Source organism: Acanthochromis polyacanthus, chromosome 21, assembly GCF_021347895.1.
Source record: "Acanthochromis polyacanthus isolate Apoly-LR-REF ecotype Palm Island chromosome 21, KAUST_Apoly_ChrSc, whole genome shotgun sequence".
NCBI lineage: Eukaryota > Metazoa > Chordata > Actinopteri > Pomacentridae > Acanthochromis > Acanthochromis polyacanthus.
In genome coordinates this window covers 15,883,612-15,902,434 of record NC_067133.1, presented here as the reverse complement: position 1 = coordinate 15,902,434, position 18,823 = coordinate 15,883,612, and positions in this window count along the sequence as shown.

The following is an 18,823-nucleotide window of genomic DNA, read 5'->3' as shown; positions in this document are numbered from 1 at the left end:
GCATATTCAGCTGAGTCAATTGCAATCTTTTGGGCTATCCTCAACCAAATGCCGACAATAGCACAATCCTCCCCAGCCACAGCTTTACTTTGCGATTGCTAATTAACAAAGCCTAATACACACATTACGTCTACAAGACATAAGCAGGTTAGGATTATATTTTTGATGCTAATTTTAGCAGTTTTTTCAAAGCACTGCAGTGCCAAAGTATAAACTCAGAGAGCTGGAAGCCGGGCTGTAAACTCCAAGGCTACGATCGTGAACAAGTTTTCATTTTAAAATGACAATTTAAAACAAATACAATCCCCATTTATATGAGCTTATGATCTTAGTATATCTTCAATAATAATCTATGTGTATACTAAAACACCTGCAAATACATATCATCATTTACACACACTGCAGCATGCCAGTGTAAATAGGAGGCAGAGGGTTGGCTACTTAGCTGTAATGTCACGAATCAGGAAAGGGCACGTTTTGACTGAAAAGACCCAATCAGGATGCAGACTTGTGCTTCTGTGTCATCGTTTCCTAAAGCCTCCGCCTTGTCTACATGTCAACAATGCAAACACAGATTCTGAAAAATCTTCCACATGGAAGGAGTTTTCTAAAAAATCCATTTGCAGCAACCAAAATCTATGTATGCACAGGAGAAAGCTACATTTAAAAAAAAAACAAAAAACATGTGCATGATGACAAGCCGCTATCTTTGTTAAAGTATAAAAAGTAATTTGAAAGTTTTTATAAGTGTGTCAGTGTCAAGAGTTTGGAAATATCACATGGCAAAACTAAACTCAAACTATACTGTCTGTCACTTTGAAGCTTAACTTCTGGTAATGATTAAGATGAGAAGAGGTCAAAGAGGATGGGTAGGAGGATGAAGTTGGATGATGAATGACATGAGAAGATTGAGTGCATTTATAGAACCAAGAGATTGATTCTTATAGGAGACCTAGGAGATCCGGGTGGCTCCTTTTCTGACACTAAAAATCCGTCAATTCTGACTGTATTCAACCCCTGTTCCTCAGCCGAGGCCACCAGACACCATGATTGACATCATCCTTCCATCGCTGTGATTACAGCATATCTCCTTCCCCACCTCTGTACTATGTCTTGTATCTAAGTCTTAAAAGCAGCTGTCTGCCAGGCCTTTTCTGGTGACTCTGTCCGAGGAGCAAAGCTGGAATCAAGAGATTGTTGGAAAGAAAGGCGATCAAACAGGCTGCGAAACAGAGCCTCTGAATTTGTGAGTTTGTCACAAACACTTAACACGGCAACCACCGACACTAAAACTGTTCATGTAACCTCACAGATCAGGTCAGCTGTAGTCTTCCATGAAGAAGTAAAAAAGTAGCTGTAAAAAAATTTTAAAAACCCTTGAATGATCTCTCAACCCCCAAACCTTTTTTTCTGTTCTCGCTTTCTTACTGTTTAAAACAAGCGGGAGGCCCTCACGTGGTGACAGCAACCTCTGGGGGAAAGAAACAGAGAGAAAGTTTGATGAAAGACCACGGACGAGAAGAAAATGCCAGCCACGGATGAAAGAAAAATGTCATACCGAGTTGTCATGGGACTTTCTAACAGGCGCGCATGTCCAGCAGGCTTGGTATTCCATGTGAGAAGAAGATGGAGAACACAACGCTGGTCTCTGAGGAGTAGCCATACTCTGGGGGAACAACACCAGCAAGGAAGCCCACCAAATCCCAACACTAAGCAACACAACTGCTCTCTGGTCTCCTACATTTCAGGCTATTTTAGCGTACAAACAAAACTGTCTTCCATTTGTACATATTAGTCGTCTTGTAGTTCCAGTTTTAGGTATTAATTTTGAATGAAGAAAACCTGTCGTGAAGATAGATTTCTGCAAAGAGCTGCTCTATGTTGGCCCCCGAACAAACTCTGACTATATTAAAATCAATATAAAAACCTCTTGGTCTCTCTAGAGTTACAAAATCAATAAAAATGTACTCCTTCTGATGTTTTCTTGTCATTTCAAAGGTGTTGCTAAATGAAAATGATATAGGATCATAAATTAACTACAAGCATATATTCTATTACATTTCATTTGATTAACTTAACTCCTTAGCACTAAACCCTAGTGGCTGTCAGATACTTTTTTCTTTCCTCTGCTCTCCTGCTACTTCTTTGGCCGAAATGTGCTTTTGTCAAAGTCCAAACAACCGAGTAGAGTAGAAAAAGCTGCAAAATGTAGATTTTAGAGGCTCACGAGTGATGTAGAAAAAAATATATTGATGTTTTCCCCATATATACACATACACCGGTATTTCAGCACATTATTATGTGAATATATAATATGTACAGCATTGATGTTTGGACTGACCTCATTACTCCCTGCAAGCAAACCCCAAGCTTTGGACAGCAGGGAGTGGAGAGTGACGATACTGACCTCCCTCTATGGATTCACAGAGCCTCAGTGGATGCTGCAGTGCAGGTTGGGTGTTTGAAATATTTTACATTTTACAGTGGTGGTGGTGGCATAGCAGAAAACGAGCGACAGCATAACTTTCAGTGAATGTTGTGGCAGTAAAATTTTGTAATACATGAAACTAAATGTGTAGTAGATCATTAAAAAAAATCATCTAAGATTTTCAAAGTTTGTTTCCTGCGATCTTCTTTGACGGAAGAAGTAAAGAATGGTGCGACTGCTGCAGATACAAAAAAAAAACAGGAAAGAAAGCAGACATTTTACCTTTGCACCTTCTTCTGTAAACTCAAGCAGCATCGACCAATGGGAAATCAATGCACTGACTGTCGCTGTGAGTGTAATGTGTAGAGGTACACTCCAAAAAAACGTACCCACGTGGCTTCAGACTCTAACAGAATCAAACGAGGACACGCATAGCACTAAACACATACAGATACACACACACACATATACATATATACAATGACAATTAAATAAGAGACAAATCTACAGGGTGTCTTTCAGATAAAATGCTTCATTGCCAAGGATTTTTCGGACCCATGAGATAGTGTTTCATTAAAGTGCTTCTGCATTAACCGAAAAGACACAAGAAACCAATTTTAATCCAGGGATTAAACGAGGCAGAAAAAAGTTTTGGAGAAAACGTGTTACCTGTTTTGCTTGACTTTGGAAGGCTTTCTTTACTGTCATATAAATGGAAGATGCAGCTCTGTACTGTAACACGTCGACTGAAATGTGACTCATATATTTCTGAATGCCATCTGGGTGTTCTTAACATAACCCTAACCATCTGTGTCAGCACACAAGTACCTAACAAGAAATTCTACTTAGAGAGGTAAATATGACTGAGGCAAAATTTAGCATGGCACTAACAAAGAATGGAGGTAAGCAACTGACGAAGGTAAATTAATCGGGACAAAAACAGAAGTGTAAAAAGTACAATGTAGTTGTATGAAATGCTATTGTGAGATCCTCTCATGTAACTCTGCCAAAAAGTGAAGTGTGTATTGCTTGCAATGTCAAAATAATCCTTTAAGGGATGTATGAATCCTCGTCGGGATTCAAAAGGTACGATTGTCCACTTTCGTAATTCCCTCAAAATTGGAGCCATGCAAATACTGAAAAGCCTGACATCACACATAAAATGTATTTCCTTTTCATTTTGTAGTTCCCATACATGTAGCTACTGCAGCTCGACGGGTCATTCTGACTTTGCACTTGTATTCTTCAACATTGTAGAGAAGCGGAATATAACGCAGCTCACCCAGATACACATTGTTTTGTCCAAATCCTCAGTTCCCCAAATCTCTGTAACAAAGCTGGAGTGCAAAGTTAGCACACAAAGCCACAATACCCACATATAAGGGGAAAATACACTGGCATGATCCATGCATGGAAATCTTCACAATACTTTAACACCTAAAGACATCATGTCTCATGAGTAATGCATTTTTCTCAGAAAAGAGCTCTAGGCTATTGAAAAATAATTCTACTGATATCCTGCAAAATGCCAGCTAGATTCCTGCGTACATTGTGGATAAATAACTTGAAAGCAGATCAATTAGATAAGTAAAGATTATGATAAAGATAAGCCAGGGTCACTCTCTGTGGCTCATTTTCCTCTCTGATTGCCTGTGAAGCTGCCGCCTTCTGTTGTTTCCTTCTTGCTCATGCTGTTCACTTCTTAATTTAGCTTCCTCTGAGCCCTCACAGATTACAATGGCCTGCAACGGGCCAAGGTGTCCACCGGTGGCTCCACTCTATAAGCATGAGGTGGTAAAGGGACAGGGGGGTAAATCAAGATACATCCCTGGGTTGATAGATACTGAATGGAACCGATAGGGAACATGGAGCAAGGTCGACATCCATTAGCAATGCCTTGAAGTCACAGATGGATAACTCCACAACAGAAGGGTCAGCAAGTACCGCTGCTGTTAACACCTCCGTCTCACGCTGGACATTTCACGGTGTCTGCCGGCAGATATGGAATCACACACATGCACAGAGGAAGCACGACATGCAACATAAGCATGTGCATCAGATATCAGCTCACCTGGTTTGCTCAGCTGATGCTGAAGTACTTTTTTGTGTGTGAGGAACACAATTCACAAAACATATTCAGCTTCAGGCACGCAGTCAACACAGACAAAATAAAGAAGTAATTTTTTACTAATAATCAGTAAGAAATGCATCACACAGGGCCACGCAAAGCAACAGTGAAACTAAAAGTGCAACACACAGTCAAAAAGATGCATCCACATTCTGTTAAATCAGTCACCAAGCAAACAAGAACTCAATTTGAACTCCAAATTTTTTTTAATCATAGTAAGTAATTATACCAGTCAAGAGAATAAAAAAGACTAAAAGCACCCCTGTAGTTAATGCAATCACTAATAACTACAATCCTGTAATTACCTATATCACATGATCCATATTAATGCCCATTACCAACAAACGAGCACAGAGCAATCAATAGTAGAGTTAGCACAAGACATTTAGGCATTTACATATATTTAAACAGTAAAAAGAAAAAAAGAGTTTACATTTAGACACATAGGCTCAACACAATGAAAAAATCCTGATGCTACATTACGTTTTGATTTCACACAGACAAAGCTTTTCCCATCTGCCTGACTGGAGTGGAGGTCTTTCACCAACAAAACAATAGATGGCCTAACAGCTTCTTAGCGAACAAAGCCAGATCTGTCCTCTTTTACTGACCGCAGTCCTCCAGGATCACAAACGTGCACAGCAATGACGGTGCCAATGTCATGCTGTCACCTGAGCTGAGCCATTATTACGCAGGCATTCTTAATAGCCCTATAGATTAAAGTCCAGAGGAACAAGACACCAACAGATTAAAAAAAGAAAGATAGGAAAGAGGATGATGAATTGCCTCAGATTGCAAGGCAATCATGCATAAATTACTAGGATGTTCTTAGGTATAATAACCAGCCCTGTTTTAAGTGATCGCTCACTCTTGGGGAGCTGTCATGTAAGGAGGAGTGGGTGGCGATATAGGGGGAAAGAGATGGGTGGCGGGTAAAGAAAGGAGCGGGTCGCAGCTGTCTACTCAATCACATCACCGTCAAGGGTATCGCCCTGACACTGTCTCCACTCTGTGCCCTGAGCATCCACACAAATCTCCTGATAGACAGACGCAGCAGTCAAACAGCACCCTCGTTCCCCTCTGTCGGGGCCCACAAGGTTCCCCGGGCATGTCTCTGTGGCCCCAGAGGCTGCTACTGGCAGCACCAGCACCAACTGATTATGCAGGATCTAGACTAACAAGAATATGCCATGTGGATCTCAAAACAACATGTTCTAGTTGTGAATACATCATGAAGCAGGGAGGAACAGGCTGTCTTCAGTTTCTTTCTCTCTGGATGTGCTGCACTTTCAGCTGCTGAGCAGATTCAGGAGAAGCAGCTTCAGGTAGGAGGATTCAAACCAAACTCTAAACTGTAGCATCTGGGTCCTCGCTCTACTGAGCTCACAGTGTGTGTATATACAGTGAAATCCAGATGCATCACCATCCTCAGAGTTCTCTGTGTTTTTTGGCAAATAACCCTCACTTCTTATTTAGGAAAAGTTTAATGCTCAAATAACCAACTAATCAGCTTCACAAAGACTGATAAGCAAGCAATCCCAAAACAGTCATGTGATGTCAGTTTCACCTTCTTGAAGTCAATGAAAGGGCCACAGACAATGCAGAAAATACAGAACAGGTTTAAACTTCGGCTTGAATTAATACATTCATTATACGCTTCATTGACTTCAAGCAGATTGAGAAAATATGTTTTCATGATCTTAGTAAACATCTCAAAATCTTTTACTGGTCTGATTGTGGATTTTAAAATGTCAGGACAAGAAAACTAAATTCAAAATTTTGGAAAACAAATTTTACATTGTGTAATCAAGAAGCCAGTAAGGTGTTCAAAAGAGAATACAATGAATTCAGTAGAAGCTGCAATCAAGTTTGTTTTTGTGAGCTAAGATTTTTTATTTTGCTCTAAATTTAACAATCACAGAGAAACAAGAAAAGCAACCTGTAGTATATTGATTGTTTTATTATTATTATTATTAAGTACTATTTGTCTGAATGTCTAACACACAATTTCCAAACTTCGCAACAAATCACAAACAATTTTATATCTTTTAACCATTTGAAGACTAATAATTTGAATGCGTGTGTCCTGTGATGATTCCACTAGTTCCACTATTAATGTCAATGTATCTAATATTCACTCCACTTCTGTTTTGTGCACCCTGCAACACTGGTGGTACTGTTTGTGCCATCTGCAAAAACTCAAACAGCTAGTAAGCTTGGCAGGAGTTCAGGCTAGCCACAGTTGACTTTCCACCACAGGGGGCCTCGTGGGGACCATCTCTCAGACTGGTACAACACTTCTGGGCCGAGACATTCGTCTCCCTTCACCACATCCTTCTTCATCAGCATCACTTGGTGTTCTCTTCACTTTAAGCATGATACTGCAGTCCCTGTTCTTTTAAATCTCCTCATCTCTCTCTCTCTCTCTGATTGCTTATAGTCCAAATGGTGTAGTAATGCTAGCGCAGCAGGGAGCTGGGGAGCAAAACAAACTTGGGCCACTTAACTCAATAGTATTCACAATGGCAAATTAGGCAGGAATACAGAAGTGGTTGCCAACCATCCCACCCAATCAAGCATACGCACACACACACACAGGGAGGGCTTGAGTGTGTCTCTCCTCTGTGACTCATTACGGACCTGATAATAAGCACAAAATGCGGGTGAATGGGCAAAAGTGTTAAAGGACACACTGGTTAATATTTACATGGCACTTTGTCTCCATCATATTCTAAACTCCGCAGCACAGAGTGAGAGAGGACGATTAATAGTCCCACTTTTCCTCCCATTAATCCACGAAGATGTTGTAGAGCAATTCCCCGCCTCGTACTCTGTTTTTCTTTCTCTCTTCTATATCCCCAATGACCCCGAGTTCAAAGCAGAAATACAGAGCAGAGGACTTGTGTTTGTACAGATGAGGGCTCTCCAGCAGTATCTGAAGGAAACGAGAAGGCAGAGTTGAAGTCTGTCAGCCTTTGTCTCTAAATAGAAGGTGGCAAAGAAACAGAGACACCAACAGGGTATGAGGGAAAGAGACGGGGGGCTGTTATGCCAGTACAGCCGGGGCCTCAGGGATGAGTTGGGGAGATAGTGACTCGGAGCGCCCAAATAAAAACATTCATTCAGCCCCTTCAAACACCACATGCATGCACACAAATGGACACTCAAGCAGATGTAGAGAGCTCATCTGACTCTGCCAAACTTCGTGCCTGTGAGCTTACACTGCAGCCTGAGGTCCATCTTAGCTTAGCGACATAGCTTAAGTCAGTTAGCCAAGGTTTACTCCTCTGGAATGGGCTCCAAATGAATCACACCAAAGGCTACCGCTCCATTCTGGTGCACAGAATAGAGGACCCTAACCAAGACGAGAGTTGCCAACTCATGAAGTGTTATGGTGTTCCATCCAAGCCTGGCAGCACATAGATGCAGGACTGCCATCGTTGGTCTCTGCAACATCACGAATACGCTAGGCATACACACAAAGCATGCAACATGAAGAGGCAGCTGACCTAAGAGGTCTGAGCTTGCCTCCAGGGTAGAATCAGGCAGTATCTAAGACTCTCAGGTACTAGTAGCAAATAGTACACCAAAGTACATATTCACTGACCCACAGAGACGCACAGAGGACAAACTGGACCCGTATCTGGTGTAAGTGGCAGCTCACTACTGTACCATTAACCTTGGAGAAAGGAACTAATAACAGAGTGCTTTGTACCCTTTCCTTTTCTCTATTTAATTTGTCCTATAAATGAATTTCCCTAAGGTGGTGTGCCTGAGCAGACCTAAGAATAATGCAACACAGAAATTCTTCTGGTCTTGTGTGAAGTTTTGCAGAAGTAGATAAAAGCACAGAGTAGGAAACCAAGGAAAATGAAGCAGTCTACAGCAGCAACCAAGAAATCACACCAACCAGTAAACAGGGTCTGGAAACACTTAAAAAAATTTTCAAGGAGGGTGCGTTCTGTGAAACAGTTCAAGGAGCTGAAGACTTCCATCATCCTGACCCAATGTACCGGCATTTATGCCTGAAACAAACTGCAGAGTGTCTGTGCAGATTTTCAGTCGTCCAGGTCATGGTAATCCTAAGAGCTTCAGTAATAAGCAACTATAAAAAGTACTATAAGAATCACTGCAACTGAATCTTATTCAGATGAAATCCAGTGTAGGGCCTGACTGATTAGCAACATCACTGCAAAGTAATACAAAAGAAAGAAAATATGATATGGCTCCATTATTAAGCCACAAACACCAGGGTAGGCCACAAGTTTTTATTTTAACAATGCTATCAATGGTTGATGCCTTAACTTGCTTTTTGCAGTGCAGTGCACTCCTGCCATCCTTTGGCCTTCTCCACTAGCCACTTATAAATGTATTGTTTATGACTTCACACTGTGCAGGGAATCCAGAATGCACATGAAAAACAAAGACAGAATGTAGGCATCTCAAGAAAAAAAGAAAAAGGAAAACTGAGTGCAAACACAGGTGAGAGACTGACATGTATCGCTTTGTATCGATTACTATCTTGGTCCAAATAGACTAAATCAATACAGAGTATACATTTTGCTCTCCTCACCCAGAATCGCAAGCAATAAATTCAGAGATTTCTGAGAGAAGCCCAACATGAAGAAAGAAACCATCTTTAAAGTGGGAGCTTTCGAGTACACGGAGTAAAGCACAAAACACAGGTTTGAATACTCCCCATTAAATGAACACAAATTAATATAATAATGCATATATTTATGTGACAAGCGTATGTGTCCCTGATTACTGGTAAAGAAAGTGTGCTTGTGACATCAATACAACTGTAGCAGTTAACGTGCCAGACTGCCATTTTGCCTGCCGTCCATTCTGAACGCCAACCAATAGACCGAAACCTGCACTTGGTGGACGGAAGAATGGAAAAGGGGGAAGGAAAGAAAAACAAAAGCGATTGATATAAATGATCTGCCGGCCGAGAGAGGCCCCTAGGCAGGGGCGAGCGAAGGTCCGCTCGATACCAATTGATCGTGGGAGGCCCAGGCATTCGTCTTAATTCTGACTAATTAGGGCAGCGGCTGACGAGGAGGGGGTTAGAGGCAGAAGTGTTGGTGTGTGTGTGAGCATGTGTGTCTGTGCGTCAATGGGACCTCCCAGATTACAAAATTACAAAATCAAGCCCCCGTGTTTACAAAGCGTGGAACAAGTGGAGGATTAAGGAAATCAGTTTAGGAAACAACAACCGTCACCACATTAGTGCCGCTGCCAAAATAATTCCCCTGTCTTCAGTGGGTTGCCTGACAGGCAGGATGGGAGTAAATCCTTCCCTCACTTTTTTTTTTTTTTTTATCTTGTTTGTGTGAGCGCTGCTGATTATCTTCTGCCAGCACAAGTCTGGCCTTTGGTAGCCAAGAGGCAGCAGAAGAGAGCTGCTTTTCTAGCCTCACCCATTCCACAGATAGACATCAAAGGTGTTTAATTGGCAGGAAAGAAAAGTTAGACTTGATCACTGGAACGACTGGGAGAAAGGCATGATTTAGATGTGTGGTCCTCAGTGTGAAAAATGATTGGAAGTAAGCTCCGGGTGCAAGGGTGAAACTGTGGACACTTGAGGCAAATTGCTTTAGTGTACAGTAAAGCAGAAGTAGATGATACTGGGAACCTAAGAATGGGAGATGTGAGCTGGTAGGTGTCTCAGAGTTTAGAGGCAAAGCCCTTTCAAAAGAACGGAGCATTTGGGAACCGACACTGAGCAGGTGCTGAGCTGCTGAGAGCCGAGCATAGACTCTGATTTCTATCTGTCACTCCCTGAGGATGTTAACGGTGTGAAGTGTGAAGGTGGCGGCATGGAGGTATCGCCGTGAATGAGGGGCAGCGGTAGGGACAATTCTCCCTGACTGGAGATCACAATCTGAGGACAGAAACACACACAGGCATTCATGTGAAGGCGCACCGGCCCGCCTCACGCAGCACAAAAGTGACAAAATATCAGTGAGCAAAAGTGACAGACAGGTAGCGTATCTGTATCAGACAAGATCCTATTGTTGAGGGAAAACAAAAAGGAGAGTTCAGACAGGCCAGGCTGACCTGTGCCCATTGTCGCTCATTCTCATAGGCCAGGAGAGACTGACAGATACACGTGAATATCAGCTATTCACTCTTGTTCTTTGACACAAAAACTTCACTGTCCTTTCCACCTCTGACACCCTGTTCCCCGCTAGCTATTCATATCCCGGCCCGCCTCGGTAGCGCCACAAGCACCTCGTCTATCAGGAGTTCAGGAACAGAGGCACACAAACTAACGGTGGGTGTCTGGATATCCTCACACAGCCTATAAATACCACCCCTGCTCCAGACTTGGTGTCATTCTATTCACATCAAATTAACCAATCAGGATGGACATGTCCCCTGAAATCTCTGCTCGTCAGCTCAAGTGTGATGTCCTAATGACTGCCTGGTTGTCGATACCGGTCCACATAACAGCGGGGCCCGCAGGGGGACAATTAGGGAGAGTAGGAGATGTTTTCCTTGATAAATGTTGTCACTGCTGGTATTGGTACTAATAAGCTGTAATTTGCTGTTGTAGACTCTGATGACACACACTGTAACAGCACAACTGCAGACAGATGGGTGAGTCCTACAAGCCTTTACATTAAAGTGACACAAATGCTTTCATTAACTCGGAGAGGTGGGAGCCACAAATATGTACGCAGTGTTTATGAGATTTGGTTCCTTGTAACATGCTGGAATTTCCCCAATTGTGCAGTAATGTGCAGACAGAGGAGTACAAATTCTATTTCCAAATCCTACCAGGAGCGCTGTGATTATTACAGCACAAATGGGTTAAAAGTACAAAATTTGGAGTAGCATTTCGGCAGGTTAGGTTATTTGAAGACTCTCAGTTCAGTGCCTTAATTTAATTACAGAGGAATTTTAACGTAGTAGGTGATGGGTTTTTCTAGTTTGTGAACACACCACACGTATTAGGATGGTGGCAGTACCAGAAGTCTTTTTATGTGTAGGGATGTGGGGTTGTTGTGGGTGGAGGTTGATGCTATGTGGCCTTAACTCGATTATTTTCTGCAGGAAAGGGCAGTGATCTTCAAGCATTGTTTTAAAACTTATTCTTTTTGGATGAATCCAATAATTTATTCTACAGAAGCACATCAAAGCAATGATCAGTCAAAGCGAGATTACAATGAAAAGACACATTACCACATCTAAGGAGCTCTGACCGGCAGATGTACGGCACTTTCATCGGATAAATGATTTCAATGATTAAGCTATTAAACTGCCACTGGAAATTTTCTGCTGATCGGATTTATTGATTAAGGAACTCATCGTTTCAGCACCGCTTGATGGTCGGAGAAAAACTTTGATGGATTTCCTGTTCAACATGCATGTGCAACACTCACTCTCCCATTAGAACAACACAAAAAAAAAAAACTCTTCTTGCTGGATCTTAGCACAGGGACCAGATGAAGAAAAGAAGGGCCGGAGAGACGGATCATCACAAAGACACTGAGAACGCAGGTGGCATGAGACTGCACCGCGCTGTCTGATGTGTGGGTGAGTGACGGCTACCAGTAGAGCAGGGTTGACTCAGCCCATCAGCAGACGCGACACCAGCGGCAGTCAGCTGCACCAACCAACATTCAGCACCAACAACTGAGCATAAGCCTCACCGGACCTCTCTCTCTCTCTCTCTCTTACATTCTCTCTCTCTCTCCAACTTTTACTATCCCCTCTGTGTCACCATCCTGCCAGAGCAGTGACAGGAGGATGTGCATTGTTGTCAGTGTGGCAATGTGGTGTTAACATAAACTGTCACGTGCTGATTCGCTTGAGTCAATATTTACCCTGATTTGAGTAGCCTTGTTAGGCAGTCATCTGACAGCAATTCATCTGATTACAGACTTATTCAAATGCGGCGTACGCAGGGGGAGAAAATCCATGGGACACTGCTGGGATTGGCAGTGCGTTTTGGCGAAATGTTGGAGCTCGTGTGTAAACACCTACAGTCCCGTCAAATACCACCCCGGCAATGTTTTGCAAAGGCGAGGGGGGAAATTCGCTTTCAGCTATCAACAGCAAAAATAACAATTCATTTTAAAATGAGGTGACTCATGTGTCATAATGGATAATAAGTGATGACTGTGGGGGTTGTTCTGCTTTCAATAGGCTCACAACTCAGTCAGCATTTCATGCATTCATTTACACAAACCTTTAAGTACAGCTAAATCTACTGTATCCATTTCCTTTTCATACCCTCTCTGAAAAGCCACCAAAATCTATCCTTTATGCCCCGTACCCAGCCAGGTCTTCAATTTAATTCCCCATCTGTGGCCAGCTTGAAATATTATACGAGAAATGAGATCCGTGACCCTGAATACAGAGTGTGAAGCAGCAAAGGGAGCTGGACAGAGACATGGCCTGATTTTGTGGCTAAGAGGCATGCCTTAGTGTGGGGAGGAGGCCTGGATCTCCTCCCCAAGTGGCATGGCTAAATATTTGCCCTCCTCCACTTGGCTGTCTAGACACATCCACTCAGCCCCCTTCCCATCACTCCTCTGTTTTGCTCAGAAGCGGTGAGAGCTGGCACGGTCAGCCAGGCAGGGCGCCAAACCCACGACAAAAAGTTTCTCCTCACTGCCAGAGGTCACGCAAGTTCATCAACCTGGAAAGAATAGGCTTTGCATTTTTAAAACCTCTGGGCCGTCATTTGGGGAGTCACACGCACACCAAGTGAGGGACAGGAGGAAAAAAACACTGTCAAATGGTCTTTGTGCTTCCCAATGATTTGGAGAAAGGAACCCTCAGAACTCGTTGAGCGGTCTCCGCGGACTTCTCTGAGTTAGTGTTCCATATTCATTACCTTTTTTTCCACACTCGCATGGTGGGGTTTTAATTGCCTACAATTCAGACTAAAAAGCTAGATGAGCAGAGTGAAAGCGCCATGCCTCCTGAGAGGGAGATGTGGGAAGTCCACCACCAGCACATCCAACCCGATAGACGCATAACTACTAATAAGAGCCCTCATTACATGTAACCAGATTATTCCCTCAGCTATCAGCTCAAGTTAATTTTTCTCCTCCAAAGACACCCGCAGTCACTCAGCTCCAAGAAAATGATGAGGTGGCTTGCATCATTGCTATGTAGCATAAATACTATTAAACAAGTCCAAAAAAACATCTTTTATGGAATGACAGAGCTCTTCCTATTCTATCTCAGGTGAGGTCAGATTTTCTGTGAGTTGCTGATGAGACATTTCTGTTCTAAGCCTCTTCTGCGGTTTAAATTCAAATAATTCTTCAAAGTCCAAACAGATCACATTACACAATGTGTCACAAATGAGTGAAGATTAGAAAAAGAGCCCCCAAAATTAATCCAGATTCATATTGCAGTACTTTCGTTTCTTCTTTTCTATCATATTAATAATCTCAGATGTATTCTATGACTGTGTGGTGGCTGCATATCAATACACTGAACAACCTAACAAAGAAACGTGCATTGATGCTTCAATAATATCCGTCTAATAATTAGTCAGCCACTAGAAAATTAGTTGCCAACTGTTTTGATTAAATTTGATAACTCAGGACATAATGTCTAAAATATGTTTCAGTTTCTCAGGTATTGGGATTTTCAAATGTCTGCTGTGTTAGTTTGCATTTTGTACTTGCTTGTTGTCTTTTTTGTCAATAAAATATTGTATCTTTATGAGTTTTTTTTTTTACAGCTGGTCAGACAGGACTTTTGTAGATGTCACCCCAGGCTTTATGATGAGTCCAACACTACATTAAGGTATAGCACATATAAATGGGCACCAGAGAAGTGGATTATACTGTTGAAACTAGTGTCACACACTCGTGATCCTTCTTTCTCTGGAAAAAACCCCAAAAAAACTTCTAGACATCGTAAACGACCTGAATTCCAGCTGAGCACAGCTGTTGTTCTCTGTCGGAGGACACTCACAACTTTTAAAAGCCACCTTTAAAAGGAATAGGAATATTTAGGCATTTTAGGAGACAAATTTGCTTCTTGGCAGCAACAAGGGGACAACTGTGATGTGTGACAGTAAATATAAAACCGCAGCCAGGAGCCAGTTAGCTTAGGTAAGCACAAAAAAAAAAAAAAAAAAAAAACGGAAAGCAGAAAAGCTAGTTAGCTATGACACTGCAAAGATCAAGGAACTTGATGCAACTTTTCCAACATGACATTAGTGAACCTTTCACACAGCAAATGTAGTGAGGTGATCTTAGCAACCAAGCATGATTTGGTAACCTTGATGTTGACTTTACACAATCAATACGCAATCAGAAGCACCAACAATGTGACAACGACGGAAGGACACCAGTGATCAAACATTACCTCGGCTCTTAAAAGCACTGATCATTACTGGAGAATGTTGTAACACATAACCCCTCTCTCTCTCTCACTTTCTGTCTCACTTCCCTCACTACCTTCCTATTAACCATGGAAAGATAGACTTTGCATGTCTGTCAAAGTCTGCATGTGGGTGGGAGGGAGGGGAAGCAGACTGAGGGAGAGTGAGTGTGTGTGTGTGTGTGTGTGTGTGTGTGTGTGTGTGTGTGTGTGTGTGTGTGTGTGTGTGTGTGTGTGTGTGTGTGTGTGTGGGAGAGAGTTGTGAGAAGTGGAAGGGAATAAAAATAGAAGAACACAAGTACGATATCTTAGCAATTAACGATAGCAACTGCAACACAATGTAGTAATATTATTATATTATTATGTTGTGAATAAACACGTGCCTTGTCTGCCGTCAGGTGTCTCACAGATTAGATCACTGTGCAAAACTAGGAAAATCAATAATTTTACACTTTAAAAGTACTTTCAGATCTATCAAATAAAATGTTACAATGTTGCAATGCTGTCATTAAATTAATTTTACTCATTATTATCTCCCGCAGCGTAATGGAGTTAAGCGAGACGTGTTATACAGGAATTGGGATCTCTGCTCGACAACATGCTAAAGAAATCATCTGCAGCTGATTTAACAGCCTTATTCAACAGAATTAGTAGCATCTCAAACTTTGTGTCACTGCATCTTCAGCTACTGTGTGATGAGAAGCCAAGCTGCTCGAGAAGATGAGGAAACATGCCTGTTACACATGCTGTTTTCCGTTGTGCTGCGCTGCCTGGTTGTTCTGGGCTCTGGTTATATTCTGTCACATTAACACTGCGATAGAGGATATGTTGACAGAGAGAGGACATTGCACATTGAGACTGTAGGGCTTTTCTAAGGCTGGTGGCATTGGGACACAAAGACAAGTGTGCATCCGTGTGCGTGCGTGTGCATGCGTGCGAGCGTGTGCTTGTATGTGCGCATGTATATAAGTGGAGGGTTGCCTGTGGAGCAGAGCATGTGGATGCCCACCCACTCAGCAGCCTCGCGGCCCTCGTCATTTCGCATCAATCCACAGCCCCTCAATATAAATAGGACAGGCGTCCTAAAGCTACGCAGTACTATGAGAGGCAATGGCATTATGCATCGACCCTGGGCCCCTCAGTTTGAAATATGACTACGCCAGCCCGTTTTAATAGCAGCTTTCCTCTCACTAGCGTACCACTCTGTTCACAGGGAACTATTTTGGCAGTCAGAATACATGAAATTAATGTACTTCACCATTTTGGTCCTGGCTAAAATAATTCAAGACAAGTGAGTGCCAAAGGACATCAATAAAACTGCAACTTTAGAGAACCTAATTTCAATTATGAATTTGAAAATCTCAATCGTTAAAAAAAAAAAAGGTTTTCCAAGTGTGTATTACTTTTCATTCATTTCTCATTTCTTTACTTCTGTTAAATGGTAAATGGTTGTATTTATATAGCGCTTTTATCCAAAGCGCTTTACATGATACATCACATTCACCCATTCACACACACATTCACACACCGATGGCGGGAGCTGCCATGCAAGGCGCTAACCACGACACACCAGGAGCAATTAGGGGTTAGGTGTCTTGCTCAGGGACACCTTGACATGAGCACAACGGGCCGGGGGATCGAACCGCAACCCTCCGGTTGTGAGACGGCCACTCTACCCACTGAGCCATGTTAAATGTGTACAATCATGTCCAATCAACACCGTATGCAAACTCAAACTGTACATTTGTGGGTACTTCTTTGAATGTGATACTCAGATTGTTAAAATGAATAGATAATCTGCAGAAACACATTATGCCTCTTTAGGTCCAGCTTCATATTTATGCATAACACCATCAGCACCAAAAAAAAAGAACTAAAGGAAGAAGTACTGAGCATGGCGCACCAGCTTATCAGTCTAGTTAACGGCTGTTTGGTGAACATTACTTTGAATTTTGCCTGAAGAAAAGACAAAGTGAACTAAACATTTGAGTAAATATATCTTCGCTGTAAGGAACTGAAGGTGGTGCACTAAAATAGAGAGTACAGTTCCACACGGTAGCTTCCCTGTGGTGTCACAGAAGCTTCACACTTCATTACTGCAAGGCCAGCGACGTGTGAAGCTATTATGTAGGAGCAGTGGGAAAGGGAGTGAGCGTGTGTGCATATATGTGTGTTAGGGGTGTAACTCGGGGATGTAAGTAATAACAACCCTTGCACAAAGTGCTTTCTAGAAGCGGGATCAAGCCATTCACACGGAAACATTGTTTAATATATTCAAACAGCTAGGAGGTGTTGTCTGCTGTCCCAGTGTCAAATGAAAGAGGATGAACAAACATCTGGCAGGGCATTTTGGTGCTGCACTGCATTGCTTACAACTGTATTTTAACAAACTGACTTTGATGCACATGCAAGGAGCAATTTGAAATGAATCACATCCTAGATAAGGTCTGAGGCGCTGTCATGCAACTGAAGCCAACTATATGCTGTGTCTCTATCACAAGAGAGGAGTAAACAAATCTGTCTTCTACTTCCACCCAGTGGCCAAAAACAGAATGTCACCAAATGTTTATACTATTCATAAGCCAAAAACATCTGCGTATCCTCAGTGAATCCATTTACACTCACAGTGAATCCAGTGACGCAAAAGTTAGTGATAAATACCTAAAATAAATTGTACTTTAATCAAATGATCGCGCATGTTTATTTTGAGGAATACTTGTTTCAATTATTTTCGCTTAACTTCAGTGCCATTGACGCATAGAAATAACCTTTCAGAGGTTTACAGTCACACAAATTTCTCCTCAAAGAAGACTTTTTCATTTAGAGGACAGACACATACAGTTTTTTTTGTATTTTTGGTAAGTTTTGATCATGACAGTGTTCTGCCAAGAGCTCTTTGATTGCCAGCTGCCCACTGAGTTGAAAAAGAATAGCTTTTTATTTAGTTCATTATTTTGAAATCAGCATTTCAGTTTGACTAGTACTGGCACACCTAGTGCTCAGAGCCTACAAGTGAGAGTATAAGTACTTCTGTAAACTGCGAGGACAATCAAAGATTAATGTTCAGTGAAAAGCGTTGGTATTTGTGGCAGTATACCAGGGCACTTATATGACTGCCAACACTGGGCATTTTGCACTGATTGAAATTTTGGCTAGTGAAATTAATCTAACAAGCCAGACAAGAAGCAGGACAAAGTTATCACAGCAAATTTCATTCAAATGGACAGTTGACAAGACCTGTGTTCATTGACTACGGGTTATAATTTAGTGTAGGTGCTTCATGCATCAGACTTACTCTACAGTTGGCAAAGTAAGCATCACTAATGTAGAACAAGCACACACTAGAGACAGTGGTGTAAGAAGTGTTCAGACCAGAGGTGTCAAACATGCGGCCCGCGGGCCAAAACCAGCCGGCCAGAGGGCCCAATCCAGCCCATGGGACAATTTTGTAAAGTGTAAAAATTACAGAGAAGACATTAATTGCAAACTGTAAATTAGTAAAACTGTAAATTTTAAATAATTTCTAGATCATGACGAGTTGTTCTGATCATAAAGCAAAACACTAGATTGCTTATTGTTGCTTTGTGCCTTGTTTTAGTGACATTTTGTCCTGTTTTTGTTGTTTGTTGTCTTGTTTATATTGTTCAGTTCCAGATACCTGTGGCTTAATGTTTTGTGTCTTTTGTAGATACACAGCGATTTGGAAGTTTTAACGTGTAAATGATAAACTGAGGCATAATGTTTTTTAAATTGAACTTATTTTTCTTAAGAAATTTCAGGTTGGTCATGATGTTTTGTAAAAACAAAACTCCTTAAATGTGAAAATATTCAGAATGCACTTTTTAGTACTAAAACAAAGGAAAAATTTGGAGTTGTGTTTTTTTTTATAGGTTATTGTTCTCTGATTT